General features: G+C 48.1%; 1 protein-coding gene across 3 annotated transcripts in view; it reads left to right on the top strand.

Moving 5' to 3' along the window:
- Positions 1 to 26711, top strand: part of phf21b (PHD finger protein 21B) — a 266437-nt gene that overhangs the window by 87999 nt on the left and 151727 nt on the right. The gene's annotated exons all lie outside the window — the stretch shown is intronic.

The following is a 26711-nucleotide window of genomic DNA, read 5'->3' as shown; positions in this document are numbered from 1 at the left end:
ACCGACCCTCTCAAGGCGAATTTCACCCTCTCCAATTTAATGAACCCTGCCATATCGCTGATCCAGGATTCCACGCTTGGGGGCCTCGTATCTTTCCACTGAAGGAGAATCCTTCGCCGGGCTACCAGGGACGCAAAGGCCAGAATTCCGGCCTCTTTCGCCTCCTGCACTCCCGGCTCCTCTGCCACCCCAAATATTGCGAGCCCCCAGCCCGGTTTTACCCTGGATCCTACCACCCTCAACACCGTCCTCGCTACGCCCTTCCAAAATTCCTCCAGCGCTGGGCATGCCCAGAACATATGGGTGTGATTTGCTGGGCTCCCTGAGCACCTAACACACCTGTCCTCACCCCCAAAGAACCTGCTCATCCTTGTCCCGGTCATGTGTGCCCTGTGCAGCACCTTAAACTGTATGAGGCTGAGCCTCGCGCATGAAGAGGAAGAGTTCACCCTCCCTAGGGCATCTGCCCAAGTCCCCTCTTCGATCTCCTCTCACAACTCCTCCTCCCACTTACCTTTCAACTCCACCACTGAGGCCTCCTCCTCCTCCTGCATCACCTGGTAAGTTTCCGAGATCTTCTCCACTCCCACCCACCCCCCCGAGAGCACCCTGTCCTGTACTGTGTGTGGCAGTAACCGTGGGAATTCCACCACCTGCCGTCTGGCAAACGCCCTTACCTGTAAGTACCTGAAGGTGTTCCCCGGGGGGGAGCCCGTACTTCTCCTCCAGCTCACCCAAGCTCGCGAACTTTCCGTCCACAAACAGGTCCCCCAACTTTCGTATGCCTGCCCTGTGCCACCCCGAAAACCCTCCACCTGTTCTTCCTGGGGCGAACCGGTGGTTCCCCTGTAATGGGGTCCACGCCGAGGCCCTAACTTCCCCCCCATACCACCTCCACTGCCCCCAAATTTTGAGGGCCGCCACCACCACCGGGCTCATGGTATACCTCCTTGGAGGGAGCGGCAGCGGGGCCGTTGCCAGCGCCCCCAGACTCGTACCCACACAGGACGTCGTCTCCAGCCTCTTCCATGCAGCCCCCTCCCCATCCATCACCCGCTTGCGCACCATTGTCGCATTGGCGGCCCAGTAGTACCCACAGAGGTTGGGCAGCGCCAGCCCCCCCTATCTCTACTCCGTTCCAGGAACACCCTTCTCACCCTCTGAGTCCCTCGCGCCCACAAAAACCCCATTATACTCCTGTTAACCCGCCTGAAAAAAGCCTTCGGGATAAACACGGGGAGGCACTGGAAAAGGTACAAAAACCTTGGGAGCACCGTCATTTAGATCGACTGCACCCTACCCGCCAGGGACAGCGGCAACGCGTCCCACCTCTTGAACTCCTCCTCCATTTGCTCCACCAGCCTTGTAAAATTAAGCCTATGCAGGGCCCCCCAGCTCCTGGCCACCTGGACCCCCAAATATCTGAAACTCCTCTCCGCCCTTTTTAGTGGGAGCTCGCCAATCCCCCTCTCCTGGTCCCCTAGCTGAACTACGAACAGCTCGCTCTTCCCCATATTGAGCTTGTACCCCGAAAAGTCCCCAAATTCCCTGAGCATCCTCATTACCTCTGGCATTCCTCCCACCGGGTCCGCCACATACAGCAGCAGGTCGTCCGCATAAAGCGACACACTATGCTCCTCCCCACCCCGCACCAACCCCCTCCAGTTCCTCGACTCTCTCAGTGCCATAACCAGGGGTTCAATCGCCAGTGCGATGAGCAGGGGGGACAGGGGGGACCCCTGTCTCGTCCTTCGGTGCAACCGAAAGTACTCGGACCTCCTCCTATTTGTGGCCACACTCGCCATCGGGACCTCATACAACAGCCTAACCCACCTGAGAAACCCCTCCCCAAACCCGAACCTCTTCAGCACCTCCCACAGGTACCCCACTCTACCCTATCGAAGGCTTTCTCAGTGTCCATCGCCACCACTATCTCCGCCTCCCCCTCCCTCGCCGGAATCATGATAATGTTCAAAAGCCTCCGCACATTCGAATTCAACTGTCTCCCCTTCACAAACCCCGTCTGGTCTTCATGGATGATCTGCGGCACACAATCATCAATCCTCGTGGCTAAGACCTTCGCCAGCACCTTGGCATCTACATTTAGCAAAGAAATCGGCCTGTAAGACCCACACAGCAGGGGATCCTTGTCCCGCTTCAGGATCAAGGAGATTAGTGCCCGGGACATCGTCGGGGGTAAAGCCCCCCCCCCCTCCCTTGCCTCATTGAAGGTCCTAACTAACAGTGGGCCCAACGGGTCCATATATTTTTTTATAGAACTCGACCGGGAAACCGTCCGGCCCCGGTGCCTTCCCCGCCTGCATGCTTCCTATCCCTTTGATCAGCTCCTCCAGCCCAATCGGGGCCCCCAGTCCCGCCACCAGTCCCTCTTCCACCGTTGGAAACCTCAATTGGTCCAGGAAACGGCCCACCCCTCCCCCCTCCCGTGGGGGCTCGGATCGGTACAATTCCTCGTAGAAGTCCCTGAAGACCCCATTGATGCCAACCCCACTCCGCACCAAGCTCCCTCCCCTGTCCTTAACTCCCCCGATCTCCCTAGCTGCGTCCCGCTTCCGAAGCTGCTGCGCCAGCATCCGGCTTGCCTTTTCCCCATACTCGTAGACCTCCCCCTGGGCCTTCCTCCACTGCACCTCCGCCTTCCTGGTGGTCACCAGGTCGAATTTGGCCTGGAGGCTGCGCCTCTTCCTCAACAATCCTTCCTCAGGTTCTTCCGCATACCTCCTGTCTACCCTCACCATCTCCCCCACCAGCCTCTCCCTCTCCCCCCCGCTCCCTCCGCTCCTTGTGGGCCCTGACGGAGATCAGCTCTCCCCTCACCATCGCCTTCAGTGCCTCCCATACCATCCCCACTCGGACCTCCCCGTTGTCGTTGATCTCCAAGTACCTCTCTATACTTCCTCGGACCCGCTCGCTCACCTCCTCGTCCGCTAACAGCCCCACGTCCAAGCGCCACAGCGGGCGCTGGTCCCTCTCCTCCCCCATCTCCAAGTCCACCCAATGCGGGGCGTGGTCCGAAATGGCTATTGCCGAATACTCGGTATCCTCTACTCTCGCTATCAGCGCCTTACTCAAAATGAAAAAGTCGATTCGAGAATAAGCCTTATGGACATGAGAAGAAAGAAAATTCCCTAGCCCCCGGCCTTGCAAATCTCCAAGGGTCCACCCCTCCCATTTGGTCCATAAATCCCCTCAACACTAGCCGCCGCCGGCTTCCTACCCGTCCTAGACCTGGAGCGATCCAGTGCAGGATCCAACACCGTGTTAAAGTCTCCCCCCATTATCAGGCCCCCCACTTCCAAGTCTGGGATCCGACCCAATACGCTGCATAAAACCCGCATCGTCCCAGTTCGGAGCATACACATTGCCCAGTACCACACTCTCTCCCTGCAACTTACCACTTACCATTATGTACCTACTGCCATTATCTGCCACAATGCTCGACGCCTCGAATAACACCTTCTTTCCCACCAAGATCGCCACCCCTCGATTTTTGGCATCTAGCCCCGAGTGAAACACCTGACCTACCCACCCTTTCCTCAGTCTTACCTGGTCTGCCACCTTCAGGTGTGTCTCCTGGAGCATAACCACATCCGCCTTGAGCCCCTTCAGGTGCGCGAACACGCGGGCCCGCTTAACCGGCCCATTCAGTCCCCTTACATTCCAGGTTATCAGCCGGATCAGGAGGCTACCCGCCCCCCTCCCCCGCTGACTACCCATGACCCCTCCTCGGCCAGCCACGCGCTCGCACCCCGTACCCGGCCCGTTCCCCACAGCGGCATACCCCCATCTCGACCCACCCCACTCGCTCCAGCTCCTCCTTGATCTTAGCAGCAGCAACTCGATCCCCCCCCCCCCCCCCCCCCCCCCCGCGGCTAGGACCCATCCCAGCTGGTTTACTCCCCCCATTGCACTTCCGCAAGTCAGCTGACTCCTGCTAACCCCGGCCACTCCCGCCTCCCCTTCGACTCCTCCCATTGTGCGGGAAACAATCCTCGCTTCCCCGCCCCCCCCCCAGTCTTCGGCACGGGAAAATATCCCGCGCTCTCCTCCTACCAGGCCCCGCCACCAACGAAAACAGTGCCCAACCCGCCCCATCCACCCTCCCCAACCCGAAAGAGAACAACACAGAGAAAAAGAAACCCAAAACAATGCAAAGGGCCCCCACCCCCCGAACCAAAAATAGGCATAACCTATCCACCAATCCCCAATCGCCCATCCCGACCCTCGGTCTGTGTCCAGCTTCTCGGCCTGAACAAAGGCCCACGCCTCCTCCGGAGACTCTCAATAATGGTGCCGGTCCTTGTAGGAAACCACAGTCGCGCCTGCTGCAACATGCCAAACTTCATCCCCTTCCTGTGCAGCACCGCCTTCGCTCGATTGTACCCGGCCCTCCTCTTCGCCACCTCCGCACTCCAGTCCATATATATCCGAACCTCCGCGTTCTCCCACCTGCTGCTCCTCTCCTTCTTGGCCCACCTGAACACACACTCCCGATCGACGAACCGATGGAACCGCACCAGCACCGCCCGCGGAGGCTCGTTAGCCTTGGGCCTCCTCGCCAACACTCTATGGGCCCCTTCCCGCTCCCATCAGCGAGTTTAACATGGTGACCACATAGGCCCCCACGTCCGGCCCCTCCAACCCCGTCGGGAGGCCCAGAACCCGCAGATTCTTCCGCCTCAACCGATTCTCCATCTCCTCGAACCGCTCCTGCCATTTCTTGTGGAGCGCCTCATGCGCCTCCACCTTTACCGCCAGGACTAAGTTTTCGTCCTCATTGTCAGAGATCTTTTGTTGAGCCTCTCGGATCGCCACCCCCTGGGCCATCTGTGTCTCCAGCAGCTTATCAATAGAAGCCTTCATCGGCTCTAGCAGGTCCGCTTTAATCTCTCTGAGGCAGCGCTGGATACCCTCCTGTTGCTTCTCCGCCCACTGCCTCCACGCTGCCTGGTCTCCGCCCGCCGCCATTTTGTCCTTCTTCCCTTCCTTCTTCTGGTCCACCACCACCTTTTTTGTCACCCCGCTCCTAGTTAAAGCTATATACTGACGGGGAGCTATTATTAACTCATTCCCACACCGGGAAACGTGGAACAAGTGCCCTTGGGGGCCCTGAAAAGAGCCCAAAAGTCTCGAGAGGGAATCCTTTTGGCAGTGTTCGCTTCACCAATCTGCCCCAATATGTCTGTGGAAACTCCTGAAAAAGGTCTAAGAGTCCGTTCCAGACGGGAGCTGCCGATTGCGCGACCTACTCCTCCATGGCTGCCACCGGAAGCCTCGTCCCCGCTTCTTCAGTGGCCTTGGTGAGATCTTTTCACAGTTGTTCCCTCTGCTGTTAGAATTCACTTTTGATAAAGGCACTCAGGTCAGCTTGCAGCTTTAAGCTTGCCCTTCCCCCGCCTGCATGCTGGAAGAGGCCCTGTTTATCCTGTTGCAGCCAAGTCCTTTACTGTTTCTGCCGGGTCTGGTAGCCAAAAGACACAACACTCCTGGGGGACACTGTCAGGGGAGTGTTGCGGTCTTCTTGCCACACCGGGAAATGTCAAACAAATGCCGTGGGGGCCCTGTAAAAGAGCCCAAAAGTCCGTTCCAAGCGGGAGCTACCGAATATGCGACCTAGCTCTGCATAGCCGCACCCGGAAGTCCTGACGTAAAGAATATGATGATGTTCATTAAAAGGGTATAATTTTTAAAACTGTCCCTCGTGGTGCAGGATATATAGATACAATGTTAAGTCTTTATTAATTATTTATTGACAAGTAAGTTGCTTTAAATCCAATTTCAACTTGATGGATAATTGAATAATTCCATATTATTTCAAAAATATTTAAAAATGCATTTTTTATTGAATTATTTTCTCACTTAATTGACAGCCAAGTGATGATGATCAAAAATGGAAGTGGTCATGTATGATTTTGCATTGCAATTCATTTTGTCCTGATGATGTAATAATAGTCTTGAAGCATGAAAGAAGTTCTGCTCTTTCTGTATTAGCCTTTAGGAAATTACGTTTGTAAAATATATTTTATTGGACTTTTATCGAAAACAAAAGAAATAAACACAAGTGAGGTAGTAAAAGCGCACTTTTCAATTACAACAAGAAATTGATGGCAAAGCTAATTACTTGTTTTAACATATTTTACATCATTCCAAAGGCATGGCAAGCTGTGAATATGATGGTGTAAAGAAACGAGTTAGGAGGAAAAGCCCCCAGTGTTTGTTTTTTAACATAAATTTTGCATTCCAAGTATCACAATAGTATCCAATAAATGGTACAGCAACCGTTTATATAGCATATCTTTGGTTACTTTACAGAAGAAAAAGGGATTGAATTCCCAAGCATAGGGAAAGAGGATTGCTGGACATGAAAATCAAAGCTGTTCAGTACAGCTGTAATACTGGCATCTGTAACAAGGTAAAAGATTGTCCAAATAAGCCCTGTCCATAGAAATCAGGACAAATCAAATATAGTCAACTTCTCCCTTCTCGCACATCAGTAAAGTGCTGAAAGACATCATCAGCAGCAGAAATTTCTCTCCAGTAACTTGCTTACCTGTTGCTCATTTTAGATTCCAACTGGACTTTTTGAATCCAGAACCCATTACAACATTGGTCTAAACATGGACATGAGCTGAATTTGATCGTCAATGTAGGAGTTCTTCAGATCTGCATTCTCAGCCCATCAGCCTTCTGTGCTTCATCAATAACTTTGCTCCATCATAAATTCAGATGTGTGGCTATTGGCTGATGATTGCACAAGTTTCTGCTTGCTCCATTTGCAGTTCCCCATGTAATGAAATAACCCACCTTGCGCCATACATGGACAAATTCAAGCTTGGCAGATAAGTGACAAGTAACATTTGTGCTACATAAATCCAGACAAAGACCATCTAGAAGGAGAGGGAACCTAACCATCAACCTTGATATTCAATTGTATTTCTATCTCTGAATTTTGCACCATTAATTTAATTTAATAATCTTTATTGTCACAAGTAGGCTTACATTAACAAGACAATGAAGTTACTGTGAAAAGCCCCTAGTTGCCACATTCCGGCGCCTGTTCGGGTACACAGAGGAAGAATTCAGAATGTCCAATTCATCTTACAAGTACGTCTTAAGGGACTTGTGGGAGGTAGCCGGAGCACCCGGAGGAAACTCACGCAGACACTGGGAGAACAAGCACAGACAAGTGACCCAAACCGGGAATCGAACCTGGGACCGTGGTGCTGTGAAGCCATAGTGCTAACCATTATGCTACCGTGTTGCTCTAATCCAGAGATTACCATGGACCAGAAAGTCAATAGACGAACCACATAAATGTTGTAACTACTAAAGAAGATCAAATGAGTGAGTGACTCATCTTTTCTCCACAACCTAAAAGACATAAGGTGGGAATGTGATGGAATACTCTCCACTTTCTTGATGAGAAAAAGCCCTGAAGAAGTTCAACATCAAAGCCAAAGCAGTTAATTTGATTTCCCCGGACACGCACCTCTCCATTATTAACGTAAACATATCTCACCACTTATCTGCTGTGGATGTGTGTGGACTACCTAAAGGATGCAATGCAGAAAATCCCCTAAGGCTTCCTCGGCAGTTCTTGCCAAACTTCTGATCTCTAAAACTTTGAAGGACAAAGCATTGCCTCAAAAGTTGCATGCCATCCCAACTTGGTCATGCGTCTGTTCCCTCCCCATCACTGGATCAAGATCCTGAAACTTGCTACTTGGACAGCATTTTAGGCGTGGGGTTTCACCACATGGAATAAAGTGCTTCAAAAGGCAATCTACCATTATCTTTTTGAAAGCATTAGAGAGAATTAAAACCTGCCAGCCTTGCCAGCATTACCCATAATCTCAAAAATGAATGCAGGTGTTTTTTTAAACAAAAAAATTATTCTATATTTCCAAAGTTGTATTTATGCATTTTAAATAAATGCCAATTATAAAAAGTATGCTGCCTCAAAATTAGGTCAGGACCCATTAATTGAAAGAAAAGTATAAATTTTGGAGAATTGACATGGGCATGTAATCTGGGTTGAAACTCGTAGTGCAGGACTGAAGCAGTGCCCTTTGTCAGAAGTGCTGTCTGAGTTTAAACTGTGTCCCCTAAGGGGAAATAAGTAATCCCGTGGCACTACTTTGAAGGGGGGAGAAGGGCTCGCCCTCTAACGGCTGCATTACCCCAAAAGTTGCATGCGATCCCAACTTGGTCATATATGTACTCGTGGGTGGCACAGTGGTAAGTATTGCTGCCTCACACCACCAGTTACCCGGGTTCAATTCCAGCCTTGGGTGACTGTCTGTGTGGACTTTGCATTCTCTACCTGTGTCTGCATTTCCTCCCGAGTGCTCCAGTTTTCTCCCACAGTCCAAAGATGTGCACGTTATGTGGATTGGCCCTGCTAAATTTTCCCTTGGTGTCCTAGGATTTTCAGATTATGTGGGGTTACAGGGATAGAACTGGATGGAGGAGAGGACTGAGGTCTGGATGGAGGAGTGGACCTCGGTAGAGTGTTCTTTCGGAGGTTTGGTGCAGACTCAATGGGCCGAATGGCCACCTGATTATATGATCCTGCCAATATTTCTCTCTCAACTAATATCGCAAGTTGATTGTGATCATTACAACATTGTTGTTGGGTAGACCTTGCTGTCTGCAGTTGGGTGCCACTTTTCCAAAATTGACCACACTTCAAAAAACATAACTTCATTGGTTGTAAAGTGCTTTGTAATCCTGCAAATGTGAATGAGACTGTGTAAATGCAATTATTATTTTAATGTGTAGATTCCTGGAAGTATTGCACCTCTTTTATCAAGGAGTAGTTGTAGATCTGGTTAAGAAATTGAAGCTGCTTGCTATAAAAATGTACTATTTTGTCAAGTGTGTGGCAAGAATCTTACTAGCTGGCTGTGGTTTGGAATTGCTGCAGAGATTGGACATTAAAGCAGTCTTCAAGACCCTCTCAAAATTGGTATGGGCAGAGCTTTAGCCATGGTATGGTAGCTGTGGCTGATTGTAAATTTAACAAAAGAAACTCTCACGCATGTAGTGATTATTTTGCTATTCAATTCTTAGGAGCAAGAAAGAAAAGAACTCTCGTAGTCAGAACCACTATTCAAATATAAATATAGCTCAGCAAAACCATTATTTTGGAAAAAGCTTACAAACAGTTTCCCAGCCAAACAAAAGAAAAGCAGTGAAGATTATGGAGCAACCTGAGCTGCAGGAAGTTAACAGGTGAATATGATGCAGGCAGGTGCAATGGGAAGATGCCAAGACCGATAGATGATGACTCTACCAAGGGCAATGAGAGAGAATAGAGTAGGGCAATGAATTAGCAATGGGAAAGAAGGAATGATTGCATAAACAATAAGACAAAGCAATGAACAGACTAGGCTGATTCCAGGAGCAGTAGAAAGAAATCCGAGGGAATATAGTCAGCAGCGGAATTGTTAAGAAAGTTGTGCCAGATAAAGTTTTTAAAAACGCAAGCTTTGGACCAGGCAGTTGAGCATGCACAAGCAGTGGCTCCACTGAGGTATTGTCATAGTTTGGAATACTTTTCCCATGAGAGGATTGTGTGACTTTGGAACACTACACTGCCTCAGAAGGTGGTGGAATTGGGCTCATCGGTGGGGGTGGCAGGGCCGGGGGGGGGGGGACTTTCGGTGGCGGCCATAAGCTGATTGGCCGTGCACAAGGTAGTTCCTACTTGGAGGTGTTGGTTTTGGCCCTTTCTACCAAGTTAATGGGTGATTTTTGTGGAAAAAGTGAGGATGGTGATTTCTGGAATGTCAGCCGGTTATCACACCTGGCATAATTTGGTAAGAGCCCTAGCTTTTGAGTTGAAGGACGCATGTGGCGCAACATTAGTGGAAAAATGGCAGAAGGGTCGTCATCGTCTGCCACACAGCTGTGGAGCCGTTGATGGACTTTATCAAGGGGGAGTTTCGTCAACAGCGAAAGGAGATGCAGGGAGACTGGACCAGTGCTATTGAGGGAGTAGTAGCCCCTCTTCGCAGGACTTTGGATTGGGTGGAGAAGCGCCTGGTGTCGCAAGATGCTTATCATAATAATATTTATTATTGTCACAAGTCGGCTTACATTAACACTGCAATAAAGTTACTGTGGAAAGCCCCTCGTCGCCACATTCCGGCGCCTGTTCGGGTACACCGAGGGAGAATTCAGAATGTTCAAATTACCTGACAGCATGTCTTTTGGGACTTGTGGGAGGAAACCGGAGCACCTGGAGGAAACCCACGCAGACACGAGGAGAACGTGCATACACTGCACAGACAGTGACCCAAGCCGGCAATCGAACCTGGGACCCTGGCACGAAGGAAAAGTGCTAACCACTATGCTACTCAATGGATGCAGAGAAGACCTTTGACCGGGTGGAATGGCGGTACCTGTTTGAGGTACTGAAGCGGTTTGGACCGACATTTGTTTCATGGGTGAGATTGTCGTATGGATTGACATGGTGAGTGTGAGGATGAACCTAGCAAATTAGGGATGTTATATAGGGGAACGAGGCAGGATGTCCACTGTCTCCATTGTGGTTCATGTTGACCATTGATCCCTTGGCGATTGTGCTGCAGGCTTCAAGAGAGTGGAAGGGCATGGTAAGGGTAGGTAGGGAGCATATGGATTCTTTATATGTGGATGATTTGTTATATGTTTCAAACCTGCTGGGGTGTATGGGGAAGATAATGAACCTGCTGGGGAAATTCGGTGCATTTTATGCGTACAAGCTGAACATGGCAAAAAGTGAGGCATTTCCGTTGAATGCACATGGTAGGAGTGCAGATTTAGGAGCCAAGCCATTCAGGGTGGCCAGGGCACGGTTTCCAGGTGGCCCATGACTGGGTCACAATGCATGAATGGAACCTGGCCAGTCTGGTAGAGGGGGTCAAAGGAGATTTGAAAAGGTGGGGTTTCCTGCCGCTGTCTCTGGCAGGAAGGGTACATTCGGTGAAAATAATTATGTTGCTGTGATTTTTGTTTATTTTTCAGTCCCTTCCCATATTCCTTCCTAAGTCCGTTTTCTGGAGGGTGGATGAGTTGATTTCGGAATTTGTTTGGGCATACAAGACGCCTAGGATTCGGAGCTCCTTTTTGCAGCGTGTGCGGCGGGTGGAGGAGTTTGCATCTCCCAAACCTGTTGTATTATTATTGGGTTGCAAATGTGGAGAAGACAAAATGGTAGTGGGGGGTCAGAATTGGTGCAAATGGAGTAGGCCCCTTGTGTGGGGACACATTTGAGGGCCTTGGTGAGGCCCTGCTCCCTTTTTCTCAGGGTAGACTAGCAGTCTGCTGTGTCATCTCTCAGAATTTGGGACCAGTTGAGGCAGTACTTTAATATAGGATGCATGTCGGCATTGGCCCCAATATGTGGGAAACACAGGTTTATTCCAGGAGGGATGGATGCGATGTAAGGGAGTTGGTACAGGGAAGGGGTAGAGTGGGTTAGGGACCTCTTGTAGAGTGGCGGTTTGGGGGTCTGGGAGAATTGTTGGAGAAGTTCGAATTGCCAAGGGGAAGGGAATTTAGATATTTTCAAGTCTGGGACTTTGCACGGAAGGTGCTGGCATAGTTCCCTCAGCTGCCAAAGCCACCGCTGTTGATACGTTGTTGACCCCGGATGAGCAGTGGGAGGAGCGGATTGGGGATATTTACAGGTGGTTGGCGAAGATGGAGGCGCCAGTGAGGGAATGAAGTGAAAATGGGAGGAGGACCTGGGGATTGAGCTTAGGTGGGGGGACCTAGAGTGAAATAATGATTTGATTTATTGTCATGTGTACCAAGGTACAGTGAAAAGTATTGCCCTGCTTACAGTCCAAACAGATGAAATGAAATGAAAATGAAAATCGCTTATTGTCACAAGTAGGCTTCAAATGAAGTTACTGTGAAAAGCCCCTAGTCGCCACATTCCGGCGCCTGTTCGGGGAGGCTGGTACGGGAATTGAACAGTGCTGCTGGCCTGCCTTGGTCTGCTTTAAAAGCCATCTATTTAGCTCTGTGCTAAACAGCCCCAGTCATTCCATACATGAGAAAACATTGAACAAGTGGAGGTTGTCAGCATGGCTTTGTGAGGGGCAGGTCATGCCTCACAAGCCTCATTGAATTATTTGAGGGTGTGACGAGACACATTGATGATGTGGTGTATATGGATTTCAGTATGGCATTTGATAAGGTTCCTCATGGTAGGCTCATTCAGAAAGTTAGGGGGCATGGGATACAGGGAAATTTAGCTGTCTGGATACAGAATTGGCTGGCCGAAAGAAGACAGTGAATGGTAGTGGATGGAAAGTATTCTGCCTGGAGGTCGGTGACCAGTGGTATCCCTCGGGGATCTGTTCTGGGATCTCTGCTCTTTGTGATTTTTATAAATGACTTGGATGAAGAAGTGAAAGGGTGGGTTAGTAAGTTTCCCGATGACACAAAGGTTGGTGGAATTGTAGATAGTATCGAGGGCTGTTGCACTTTACAACAGGTCATTGACAGGATGCAGAGCTGAGCTGAGAATTGGTAGATTGAGTTCAACCTAGATAAATGGGAAGTGGTTCATTTTGGAAGGTCGAATTTGAATGCTGAATACAGGGTTAGAGGTAGGATTCTTGGAAGTGTGGAGGAACAGAGGGATCTTGGGGTCCACATACATAGATCCCTCAAAGTTGCTACCCAGGTTGATAGGGTTGTTAAGAAGGCGTATGGTGTGTTGGCTTTCATTAATCGGGGATTGAGTTTATGAGCTGTGAGGTTTTGCTGCAGCTTTATAAAACTCTAGTTCGACCACACTTGGAATATTGTGTCCAGTTCTGGTCGCCTCATTATAGGAAGGATGTGGATGGTTTGAAGAGGGTGCAGAGGAGATTTACCAGGATGCTGCCTGGACTGGAGGGCATGTCTTATGAAGAAAGGTTCAAAGGTATAGGGGAGATGTCAGAGGTAGGTTCTTTACACAGAGAATGGTGGGTGTGTGGAATGCACTGCCAGCAGGGGTGCATGGAATGCACTGCCAGCAGAGGTGGTGGAGTCAGAGTCATTAGGCACATTTAAGAGACTCTTGGACAGGCACATGGACAGCAGTAAATTGAAAGGGTGTAAGTTAGGTTGAACTTAGATTAGGATAAATGGTCGGCACAACATCATGGGCCGAAGGGCCTGAACTGTGCTATACTGTTCTATGTTCTATACCATAAATACACATGTAAATAGGTAGACATAGATATCGGGTGAAGCATACCGAGTGTAGTACTACTCAGTAGAGAAGATGTGTGACGAGATCAGTTCAATCCATACGAGGGTCATTTCGGAGTCTGGTAACAGCGGGGAAAAAGCTGTTTTTGAACCTGTTAGTGCGTGTTCTCAGACTTTTGTATCTGGAAGAGAGAGTAATCTGAGTGGGAGGGGTCTTTGATTATGCTGCCCCTTTCCCAAGGCAGTGGGAGGTGTAGACAGTCAATGGATGGGAGGTGGTTTTGCGTTTCTTATGGTTTTGCGCCAAGCAGTTGCCATACTAGGCTGTGATGCAGCCAGATAAGATGCTTTCTATGGTGCATCTGTAAAATTTGGTAAGCATCAATGTTGACATACCAAATTTCTTTCATTTCCTGAGGAGGTATAGGTGCAGTTGTGCTTTCTTGGTCGTAGCGTCGACGTGGGTGGACCAGGACAGATTGTTGGTGATGTGCACACCTAGGAATTTGAAGCTGTCAACCATCTCCATATCGGCACCATTGATGCAGACAGGGGTGTGTACGATATTTTGCTTCCTTGAAGTCAATGACCAGCTACTTAGTTTTTCTGATGTTGAGGGAGAGATTATTTGCCGTTACACAGTGCAACTAGGTTCTCTATCGCCTTTGTTTATACAGTTTAAGGTGGTGCATAGGGCTCATATGACTCACCCGTATGAGTGGGGTTTTTCTGGAGGTGGAAGATAGATATGGGAGGGGGCCTGCGGACCATGTTCTGGGGATGCGCAGAATCTATTTGTCGCTGGTGGGGAAGAAGAAATGTGTTATGTTGGGCTGCTGTTACGTGTCTGTTATCGATTGCGTTTATAATAAAATATATATTTTTTAAAAAGGATGTTGGGTCATTGAATATTTTTAATGCAGGTAGATTCTTATTTGTCAAGGGAACCGAAGGTTATTGGGGATCGATGGGAACGTGGAACTCACACACATCAGCCAGTATTGAATGGCAGATCAAGCTCAAGAAGCCAAATGACATATTTCGTATGTTTGTATATGTCTCTGTTTCCTGGAAGGACTGAAAAAGAAGCAATAATGGCAACACAAAGAGGAATGTGAGGGCAAAAAGAACTTTAAATGAAGAAGCAAACCTGGAGGGCTGCTGCAGGGAAGAAAAAGCAGCACAAGCAACAGTCTAGAAAGTAGGGTAGAAAACAACAACAATGGGGGGAGCTCAGGTTAAAGGTGAGGAGGTGAAGGCCACAATATAAAAAACGTTATAAAGCTAAATTTTAAATGGGTGGTTAAAAAAACTGTCAGGAGATTCAGATGGGGTTGCAGGGCAGGTTGTCGTGTTGGGAATAGATCGTGTTGGAGAGCAACCTTTGGATTATGGGGGAACGCATATAGGGATTCAAGAACTAATTTATGTCAATGAATTTAAAACAGGTTTATAGATGCCATTCAAAACAGATGGAGTAGGAAAAACTGGTTGTCTTGTATCTCACAGCAACTGGAACCTTGCATATGTTTATTTACAGGTTGTTCTTCAAAAGTTCCGATTAGGCAGTTTCAATGTTATGATGAAGAAAAATTGTGCTTTTATCAGGAAATATGGTTCATTGACTGGGTATGCATACATATGTAAGATTTATGATATTTAAATTGGTTTGTATTTACAGTTGACATTCCAATCCGTATTGGTGGCTTAAATTAAAAGTATAGATGTATGCACATATGCTTCTATCAGAAAGTGAATTTTGGAAATGTGTACTGATTAATTTTTATTTATTTATTTTATTCATAAATTTAGCGTACCCAATTCATTTTTTCAAATTAAGGGGCAATTTAGCATGGCCAATTGACCTTCCCTGCACATCTTTTTATGTTGTGGGGGTGAGACCCACGCAGCCACAGCGAGAATGTGCAAACTCTACACGGACAATTACCCGGGTCCTTGGCGCCGTGAGAGTGATGGATTTTAAAAAAATCAATTCTCAATAATGTTATTTTTAGAAATTAATTCGTATTAAAATTTAAAATTGTCTCGACTATATAAGTTCAGAGAAAGCATGTATCACACATTTGCTACAACCAGAAAAGGTGTGTTTTTTTTTTTTTGAAATTTGCCATCCAGATTATTTTTTGAAAGTAAATAACTAAGCAATTGTTCTTATTAACCAAGTGGCCGATGATTAAAAAAATAGGAGCCGGAGATGCGTATGAATTTCTCTTGCACCGATTTTGGGAATATTCATCATGCTCATGCTGAGTAATCAAATTTTTAAAAATGCTAGTCAGTTGATACTAAACTTTGAGGCCTTTTATTCTGACGTTAATCTTTATATCAAAGGAGGAGGACTATAAATTGAAGTGTACAATTCTAAAAGGATTGTAGATACCAAATCATCTTAAGGGTGCATGTGCACAAATCATTGAAGGTGGTAGGATGGGTTGAGAAAGTGCTTAAAAAAGCATGCACAGTCCTGAGAATTATAAATTCATGGAGGCATAGAGTACAAAAGAAAGAAAGATGATGGGTATTTATAAAATTGTTCAACCTGGTTCGAGTATTGTGGCCAATTTTGAGCTTTAGAGATGGTGCAGAAAAGATTTATGAGAATGGTTCCAATTATGAGGAACTTAAGTTACAAGAATCACTTGGAGACAAAGGAGTTGTTCTTAAATTGAAAGGAGCTGTTCATTATCCTGAGGTTCTGGACAGCATAGATAGAGAGAAATTTGTCCTGTTAATAGAGTTGAGAACCAAAGAATACAGATTTACATTGATTGGCAAAGAACTCAATGCAACATGAGGAAAACTTTATATGAGGAAGGGTGATGATGGCTGGTTCAAGTGTGGCCTTCAGAAAAGAATTAGATTTAAAAAAAAGAGGGGAAAGTTGCATGGTTACAGGGAAAGGTCAGAAAAGCAGGGCTAGCTAAATTGATCATGTAGGGAGCTGTCACAGGCATGACAGGCTGGCTGATTATCTGCTGAGCTGTAACCATTTAATGATTTTCGTTGTACCTTTCAAAATCTGTTGCTTGTTGACTTGAAGCAAATAACCATTTGCTAATGAAGTTCTCGGTTTGGGCAGCATGTTGTCCCAAGTCACCTGGAAATGAGAAATTGAGGACTAAACACAGCAACAAAAGATTACAAAATTAGGCTGAATATGTTGCAAAATTTGTATTTAGGAATCATGCCAAGAAAACTTTGAACATTTTTAGATATGTTTTGTTCTATTTGTTTTGAGATGTGTGAGGAGACCAACAATTTAGTAACATAGCGTACATATAATGTTGTCTTCTTCTTGGGCAGTCCCTCAGCAATGAGAATGACTTGCTTCCACTCCAGGAGATGGGGTCTGCGGTGGCTGAATAGTCCAATCCTCGATCCGCAGACACTGCCACACGTTTGGCAGGTTGTGCTTGATGAGGCGGGTGGTGGGGGACACTCCTTCTGCAGTTTACGCTTGGCCTCCACGTGCTCCACGCTACTATGCTCGGGGTGAATGATGCTTTCGTGGATGCTTTTTCTCCAGCTTGTCTTTTAAGGCAAACGATTCCCACGTCAGTGGGGATGTTGCATTTATTTAGAGAGGCTTCCAGAGTGTCTTTTTGGAGTTTCCTCTGCCCTCTTGGTGCTCGCTTGTCATTGTGAAACTCGGAGTAGAGCACTTGTTTTGGGAGTCGTGTCGGGCATGCAGGCAATGTGGCCTGCCCATTGCTGCTGGTCGAGCATGACCAGTGCCTTGATATTGGGGACATTGGCCTGGGAGAGGACACTCATGTTGGTATGCCTATCCTGCCAGTGAATCTACAGGATTTTGCAGAGGCAGCATTGGTGATATCTCTCCAAGTATTTGAGGTGTCTGCTGTACATTGTCCATCTTTCTAATGCATGCAGGAGGGTTGGGACCACAACTGCTTTGTAGACCATGAGCCTGGTGCTGGGTTTGAGGTCTCTGTCTTCCAATACTGTGCTCCTCGGGTATCCGATGGCTGCACTGATGCATTGGAGTCTGTGTTGGATGTCATCGTCAATGTCTACTCACACTGAGAGGAGGCTCCCAAAATGATCCACATTGTCCAAAAGCTCACCGTGGATCTTGATGGTTGGGGGGCAGTTTTGTGTGGCGGGAGCGGGCTAGTAGAGAATCTTTGTTTTCCGGATGTTTAGTCTGAGGCTCATTCTTTCCAATGTCTTGGTGGATACATCAATGATGGTTTGCAGCTCAGACTCTGAATGTGCGCGTGCACAGGTGTCGGTCTGCGTGCTGCAGCTTGATGACAGAGGTTGGGATGGCTTAGATTACGTTTCACAATTCCAGCCTTGAAATGTTTTGCAGTACCCATTTCTAGTCTATTGACAGCATTTGGAGTTGAAAGGCCAATATTCCTAAATAGCACACTTGTCCATTTGAACCTGGCCCAACCCTTGTCCTAAATTAAATTAAAATGTTTTCTTTCATCTCAATTCTAAATACGTTGGAAGTTCAAAGTGGACCTGAGCAAGTTTTTGAAAAAATTTGTATAGAGTACCCAATTCATTTTTTCCAATTAAGGGGCAATTTAGCGTGGCCAATCCACCTACCCTGCACATCTTTTTGGGTTGTGGGGACGAAACCCATGCAAAAACGGGGAGAATGTGCAAACTTCACACGGACAGTAACCCAGAACCGGGATTGGACCTGGGACCTCGTGACATGACAGCAGTGCTAACCACTGCGCCGCCGTGCTGCCCTTGACCTGAGCAAGTTTTGAAACTGGGAAAGGAGCCACTCAGCAGATAAGTTATAGATGATGAAGAAAGAATGAAGGAGGTACCCTTGGGTATTGAATAGTGCACATGGAACATTTAGCTAAAGGAAGTTACAGAAATAGGATGGGTTCAACCATGGAAGGATTTGTAAATGGAGAGCTAATGAGGACAGGCATAATTGGTGAGCAGGAGAGACCAGTGAAGACCGAGCGAAGCTTGGGTATAAAAATGGTATGGGAAAGGTTTTTATTTACATTGAACTTTGTTTTGCATTGTACTGTTGCTGTGTTATAAATCCATTTGGGCCTACTGGCCTCTGCTGGTGTTTGTGCTCCAGATCAACCTCCTCTCACCTTGCTTCATCTCACCCTATCAGCATACTCTTCTATGTCTTTCTTCCTCATGCATTATCCAGCTTCTCCTTAAAGTGTCTATGCTCCATGTGGTAGCAGATCCCAAATGTTTCTTCTGCTCTGGTTTCTTAATACAAGAACTTTTATCAATGTCATGCTATAGCCAGCTGCTGGCGCAGTGAAATTCAAGAAAATGATGCACTGATTTACAACCCTTCCTGTCAGGATATGTTCGGCCTCCATCTTGCAGCACCTTACAATAGGACCCTATGAGGGCCACGAAGAATCCAGCACGAGTTTTAAGGATACAAAGTAATAACATTTAGTGTGTGTATATATATATATATATATATATATATATATATATATATATATACAGCAGCAGCAACTTCCCTTGCTGCGCACTCCTTCCTGCTGGTTCCAAACTGGCCAGCTATATTTATACTTTGAGTTTGCTAATGGTTTCTCCGCCCCCCTCATTGGGGAAGCTCATACTCCCACAGGATTGTGGGATTGTCATTAGTCCCCAGTAAGCAGGCAGGTTATAACATCCCTGCCCCCCCCAAAGTCCAAGGAATCCACCGAAGACCCTGGCGAAGGAGGGCGTCGGACTCGTTTTGCCACAGGCCAGACCATTTGCACGCGGCGCTGGATCAGGCGGCGTGTAACGAGACGGAGACCGGAGCTTCCATGATGAACGGCGTAACGGTTATACATCCACGCCCTGTGGACCCGAGGATTCCCCCTCTGATGCGTCCTGTGTCTCCATCTCGGAGTCAGAGTCTGTTGCCTCCGTCATGTCAGCGTCTCTATCTCCATTCGGTTCTGTAACGACCTGCGCAGGCTTTGAGTGAGGCACCAGTGGAAGATTGTGAGGACTACCTTCCCTTGTCGCTGGTCTCTGCGGCTGTAGAAATGAGCTCCGGGGGCGGGGAATCTTTGGAGGGGATAGTCTTCTGGACCGAACGTGGTCTGCATGTTTGCGCTGGAGACGACCCTGGGCTTGCACCTGGTAAGATATAGGGCCCGTTTGGCGAAAGATTACGTCAGGAACCCACTGGGCACCACCAGCAAAATTCCGAACGAACACTGGGTCACCGGACGCAAACCGCCGAATCGGCCGATGCCGAGAAAATCCCTGTCCCTGCCATTCTTGTGTGCGGTGTCGTTTTGCGCCAATGTCCGGGAAAACCATACTAAGGCGGGTGCGAAGTCTCCGGCCCATTAGGAGTTCTGCGGGAGCTACCCCAGTCACCGCATGGGGGGTGGTCCTATACGTAAACAAAACGCGAGCCAGTCTCGTGTCCATTGATCGGGAAGATTGCTTCTTTAGGCCTCTTTTGAACGTCTGCCAACCCATTTGAAGCCGGGTGGTAAGGGGCAGTGCGGATATGGCGTATGCCGTTCATCCTCATGAACCTCGCAAACTCCTCAGTCGTGAATGGAGTGCCGTTATCCGTGACCAGCACCTCGGGGAGGCCATGCGTACTAAAAGGCAAACGCATCTTTTCAATTGTTGCGCAGGACGTTGTCCCCTGCATCTTATGCACCTCTAGCCATTTAGACTTGGCGTCGATTAATAGAAGGAACATGGATCCTTGAAAAGGGCCTGCGAAATCTGCATGCAAGCGTGCCCAGGGCCGCCCTGGCCATTCCCAGTGATGTGGGGGCACGGCCGGCGGACGCTTCTGATGCTCCTGGCAAATGGAGCAGTTTTGGACCACCTTCTCAATGTCGGTGTCGAGGCCTGGCCACCAGACATAACTCCGGGCCAACATTTTCATTTTGGTCACACCTGGATGCCCATTGTGCAAGTCTCTTAGTATCAGCTCCTGGCCTTTTTCCGGGACAATCACACGCGTCCCCCACAAGAGGATGCCGTCTTCCACGCTGAACTCGGTGACAGCTTGGAGGAAAATGCCCGCAACTCGCCTGGGAGCTGTCTATGCTGCCCACCATACAGGACTATGTGCCGAAACTTTGATGGGACTGGCTCCGTCTGGGTCCACTCACGGATCTGTGATGCCGTGACAGGCAAGGTGTCCATAAACTTTAGGGTTGCAACTACCTCACCGGTCGTGGGGGTCGACATGGGACCGGTCGATAAAGGCAATCGGCTCAGTGCGTTGGCATTTGCTATCTGTGTTCCTGGTTTGTGCTCCAGAGAATACTTGTATGCAGCAAGCAACAAAGCCCAGCGCTGGATCCGTGCGGAAGCAATGGTCGGTATTGGCTTATCCTCTCTGAAAAGTCCCAGCAGAGGTTTAATATCAGTCACGATAGTGAAATGGCGGCCATACACGTACTGGTGGAAGCGTTTCACCGCAAAAGCCACTGCCAGGCCCTCCTTCTCGATCTGCGCGTACTTTATCTCCGCTGCAGTCAATGTGCGGGAGGCGAAAGCTATCGGTTGCTCGGCCCCGTTCTCCATCTTGTGGGACAGGACGGCCCCAATATCATACGGGGATGCATCACATGTGACGAGCAAAGGCTTTCCAGGATCATAGTGGGTTAGTAACCCAGACGACGACAATTGTTGCTTTACCCGCCGGAAAGCGGTTTCTTGCGGCTGACCCCAAACCCAGGTGTGATTTTTCTTTAGCAGAAGGTGCAACGGGGCCAGCGTAGTTGCCAGATTGGGGAGGAACTTGCCGTAATAGTTTACGAGACCGAGAAAAGAACGAAGATGCGAAGTGTCGGTCGGGGCGGGGGCCTGTTGAATCGCACTCACCTTCTCTGCGATGGGGTGCAAACCTTCGCGGTCCACCCGATAACCTAGGTAGACTATTTCCTTTGCCTGAAATACGCCCTTTGTGCGACGTAAACGGACTCCAGCCTCCGAAAAGATTCTAAGGACAGCCTCCAGATTTTCCAAATGTTCCTGCTCCGACGTCCCTGTAATCAAACCGTCATCTAAGTAGACAGCAACACGTGGTAAACCTCTCAAAATGCCCTCCATAACACGTTGAAAAATAGCACAGGCAGAGGATACCCCAAAGGGCAACCGTGTATATTCATACAGGCCCCGGTGTGTATTAATCGTTACATATGGTCAGGAGGCAGGGTCCAGCTCCAACTGTAGGTAGGCGTGACTCATATCTAATTTTGTGAAGGAGAGTCCGCCTGCAAGCTTCGCGTAGAGATCCTCTATGCGAGGCATTGGATATCGGTCGAGTCGGGAAGCCGTATTCACTAAGTTTATAGTCGACACGCAAGCGAACTGTGGCATCTGGCTTCATTACAGGTACAATTTGGTGCTGCCCAGTCAGCAAAACGGACGGGTCTGATAATACCCAAACTCTCCAAACGAGTGAGCTCCCCTTCTACCTTCTCGAGCAAGGCGTAAGGCACCGGGTGTGCCCGGAAATAGCGCGGCGTGGCTTCTGGTTCGACTTGGATACGGGCTACGGCCCCTTTTATTTTCCCCAAACCAGGCTGGAATACATCTGGGTATCGTCCTAGCACCTCAGTCAACCCTTCAGAAACTGTTTGGAGGATGTGCTGCCATTGCAACCGCAAATGGCGCACCCAGTCCCGACCCAACAGGCTGGGCCCATGGCCGTGCACCACGATAAGTGGGAAACGCCCCCTCCTGGCGTCCATAAACAACAGGGGTCATTGTAGTTCCTGCAATGTCCAGTGGTTCCCCCGTGTAGGTGGCCAACCTGGCCTGTGAGTCGGTTAATGTAAGGGTCTGTATACCCTGCTTGATGCGGTCGAATGTCCTCTGGGCGATCACGGAGACCGCTGCGCCAGTGTCCAACTCCATCTCAAGCGGGTGACCATTGACCCGTACTGTCACCTTAATGGGGGCCATACGGGGAGCTGCCACACAATGCAGCTGCAGGCAGTCGTCTTCCGTCTCCACATCCTCAGGAGTAGTCGCCGCAGGTTCATCCACATGGAAAGTACGGCCCCTGGGCTGGTCCCAGTTTCGGTCGGAACGACTGCGCCTCTGGTGCCCCCAGGACCGGCGTCCGCGACGGGGTCAGCCCCTACAAGTCTGACACGAACATGGCTCCTCATCCATTGGTTCTGGAGAAGGCTCCCTTCGGGGAGGAATGTCTGACGGCCATTGGCGTCGGTCCGGACGTCGCCTCGCCCAAGGTACCGCAGGAGTGCGGGGGGACGTTTTTGGATGGAAGGGGTTGCGCCCCAAGGCATGACTTCCATTCCCTGTAGCTCCTGCACTCCTCATTCTGCGCTCTCTCGGGACAATACTATTTGAATGACCTGTTGAAAAGTCAATGTTGGCTCAGCTAACAACTTTCTCAGGGTGGCCACATTGTTAATACCGCAAACCAAACGGTCGAGTAACATTTCTGACGAGGTCTCACCATAGTCACAGTACTCCGCAATCCTGCGTAGCCTGGATAGAAAAGCGGCAAGGGATTCTCCAGGGATCCTCTCAGCGGTATTAAACCGGTAACGCTGGACTATTGTGGACGGGGTTGGGTTAAATTGTTGACCCACTATATTCACAAGTTTATCAAATGTTTTGGTGTCCGGCGCAGCTGGGTACGTAAGGCTCCTAATCACCCAAAACGTATGCGGGCCGCAGGCGGTGAGCAATATGACCACCTGCCGCTCGTTTCTGGTGAGATTGTTTGCCCGGAAATAGTAACACATCCGTTGTGCGTACTAGTTCCAGCTTTCCAGCGCAGCATCAAAAACATCCAAACGTCCGTACAGAGGCATGGTATAATAGAAAACAACTTCCAACCTGTATCCAACAAAAATCCAGGGAAGTGGATTCAGCAGTGTAGACAGCTATTCACTTTAACCCTCGTCGCCAGTTTTGTGAGGGCCACGAAGAATCCAGCACGAGTTTTAAGGATACAAAGTAATAACATTTATTTACAATAACATATATATATATATATATATATATATATACAGCAGCAGCAACTTCCCTTGCTGCACACTCCTTCCTGCTAGTTCCAAACTGGCCAGCTTTATTTATACAGGGAGTTTACTAATGGTTTCTCCGCCCCCCCTCATTGGGGACGCTCATACTCCCACAGGATTGTGGGATTGTCATTAGTCCCCAGCCAATGGTAAGCAGGCAGGTTATAACAAGGACAATTGAGACTATGGACCCATCGGAGGAGTTGTAACGTAGCTGAGTGGATTGGTTGAAGGTGGGGTGGGGATGATGAGCAGGGAGAGAAAGTGTGTCAGGAAACCAATGTCAACCAAAGAAGTGCTGGGCAAACCCAGAGGTGGACAACCAACATGTTCCCAGAAGGCATGTTGATATTTTAAATATGTTAATGAGGTTTGGAAGCCTTGGGACACTTGGAAATTGCAGTGAGGCGAGGGCATCCTTTTGATGCATTTACAGCTCTTGCTTGCTGTTTTCATATTGGCAGTGGAATGATACAAGATTAGAGATGGACAATATGGTAGAGGTGATAGTAAGAAAACTTTGGTTTTGAAAAAGAAGGGATATGAGACCCAGGCTGTAATTTGTTGGTTTCAGCCTGCACAAGAATCTGGCAAGGAAGAGATAACCAGATAATGATGAAGCAATTCAACTAGCCTTAATTCATCCCTTGGAAATTTACTGTTTCAATTTGAATCCAAGTCCCTTTGTGATATAAAGTTTGATTCCGGGTGCCTCTTCAATTCCATTACCTATCATATGCCTTTGTAGCTTGCACCCTGTGATCAACCTCTGAGCTTTTCTTGTTTCTCTGTTCAGTGCTATTGTGGGCCAGGGTTTAGAGAACACCAAAGTATATCATGGAGTTCACCTGACCCACAGCTTTTAATAGATTTTGGTTATGGGGCGCACAGGGGCCCACTTTACAGGTGTGATGTAACAGAGATCTAAAGAATTTTTAAACACAAAGAATGTTTATTCTATGAATCCAGTTAACATTTTATAGACACACAGTAAACATCGTATCAACTGACAACACAGATACTCCCCCCCCAAAGATACGGTACTCTATAGGTAACACTTAGTAACTTTCCTAACAACATCCAGAAGTCAAAAAACCCTTTTTAACCAAGACAGTTGGTTTGCATTCCTTACAGAAACGGGTATTATTTTGAAATCATCAAGTGATCTGGAGACATTCTTTAGAGAGAGAGAGAGATATACACCTTCTTGTTTGAATGCAGCTTTCCAACTGAAAGCGAAACTAAAACACAGAGCCAAGAAGAGCTTTCCCCTCAAAGCAAAAGTAAAAAGTAGAGCCGAGCTCCACCCACACAATGACATCACTGCAGCCACTTGAGAAGACAAACATTTCTTAAAGTGACATTCCACTGACAGTGCTTGAATGCATCCTTGTGCCTCAATGACCATTATTAACCAGTACCTGGTGAGGTCTGATCAGAACATTATGAATTTTGAGCCTGATTTCTTCTGACTTGTGTTCTATTATTCTGATCATGTTATACAGCATTCTGTTGGCTTTGTCTGTTGAGTCTGTGAAGACTCTGGAGTCTTTTTGAACTTCGTCCTTGGATTAGGTAAATGTAGGTTATTTTTCTTATGGAGTTTATATTTCACTTATTCCCCCCCCCCTTTCCATTTCACCTTTCACTGTTCTACCCACATACATTTTTGGCCTAAGTCATTCAATGTTTTGCAACCCCACACACTCTGACATAACCTCTTACCTCTAAGTTCCTGTTTTATGCCCTTAAGCCAATTTGTTTCTCATTGTTATGACCGAGCTGGGGGCAATGTGCAGTTTACCTAGCCTCACAAATCCGCAGGCTGCACCATAAGCTTAATTCAATCACCAAAATGGCCAATTACTTGTCTTCACCCAGAATAAAAGAGATTTTAACCAGTCTTTCAACAAACTCAGATTGATTTATTATAAAGCAATACATTTTTGAAACTGGTTGCAAGGACTGGTACACAGAATTGTACTCTGAAAGTATAACTGTCTATCCCTTTTTAGAAATACCTTTGTTTAAATGCGCGCACACACACACATGCATATGATAAACAGATAGGGTCTCTACAAAGATGAGCCAAGGAGGGTAGGCTTTATAGAATGAGGACAATGTTTGTAGGGTTTTGGTGCTGTCGATCTGGAGCTGCCTCATGTGAGGTCCCAGTATATGTTTGAAGGTTCCCACCAATGGAGCTTCAGCGTGAAGGAGAACATAAGAGCTGACTTAAATCATCTTGTCTCAGCTTTGCCGATTTTCAAATGCAGACAAATCCAATGGGGATTCTCTGACTGCAGGTTAATAACCACACGGAATTCCAGTTAAGGCAGGTAAAGTTGGAGCAGCCTTCCTTATTTAAAATTGAATTTTAAAACAACAGATTCAAAAGTTAAAGCTCCTCCTGTCAGGTGAGTTCCAGTAATTATAATTGCAGTCAAACAAACAAACAGCCCCCCCCCCCCCCCCCTTTCAACGGCCATGCTAATCAGGACCTGAATAATGTAGTGTGTGATTTTTCCATCAATTCCGTTGCACCAGGTGCATAACAGGAAAGGCCCAAAGCCTGTCTTTCGCTGTGCTCCAAGCTGATCGTGATGACCCCGACTCACTAATGCTTGCTGCAATCTGGATGTTCTCCCAGCTACCGGTAGTCACCGGCTGCACCGGCAAGACCTCAGTTTAGTATGGGTTAGTACAGTAGGGAGGGGTGGAATCTGAGCCCTGAAATGGTGCTCCAACATGTATCCGTGCGGAAGCGATGGGGGAAATTGCCCCGTCCTCCTCAAGTAGACCCAGCAAAGAATTATGGTCCATTAGCACCGTGAACGCATGGTCATAAACATACTGATGGAACTTCTTTACTCCAAACACTACGGCCAGACCCTCTTTGGGTGTAGTTATGCTCAGCGTTGGCGAGTGTCCTGAATGCGATTGGACTCTGTCCCATCACCCATGCGATGGGCTAGGATGGCCCCAACCGCATAAGTTGAGGCGTCGCACATTAGCAGAAGCAGCTTGGCAAGGTCAAAATGGGTTAACAAGCGTGACGATAGCTGCTAGTTTTACTTTGAGGAAGGCCGCACATTGTGACTGAGCCCATTCCCATGGCTGGCCCTTTTTTGTAATAGCCGATGGAGTACGGGGCCAGCAGGGTTGCTAGGTTGGGGACGAATTTCCCGTCATAGTTGATGAGCCCCAGAAATGAACAAAGTTCTGTTGGCCATTCCTGGATGGAGGCCTGCTGGATTGCCTTGTCCTCAAATAGGTGGAGGCTCAAGTGGTCCACACGGTATCCCAGAAAATCACTTTATAGTGGAATACACATTTCTCCCTGTGCGGGCGAACCTCCGCTGCCTCGAAACATCGGGGAACCTCGGGCAGGTTCTGCAAATGTTCCAAGTCGGACACCCCTCGTAATTAGCAAGTCGTCCAGGCAGGATATTCTCCATAACCTGC

Source organism: Scyliorhinus torazame, chromosome 19 (genome assembly GCF_047496885.1).
Source record: "Scyliorhinus torazame isolate Kashiwa2021f chromosome 19, sScyTor2.1, whole genome shotgun sequence".
Classification (NCBI taxonomy): domain Eukaryota; kingdom Metazoa; phylum Chordata; class Chondrichthyes; order Carcharhiniformes; family Scyliorhinidae; genus Scyliorhinus; species Scyliorhinus torazame.
The sequence above is the reverse complement of the archived record's forward strand: the minus strand, read 5'-3'. Positions and strand labels throughout refer to the sequence as shown.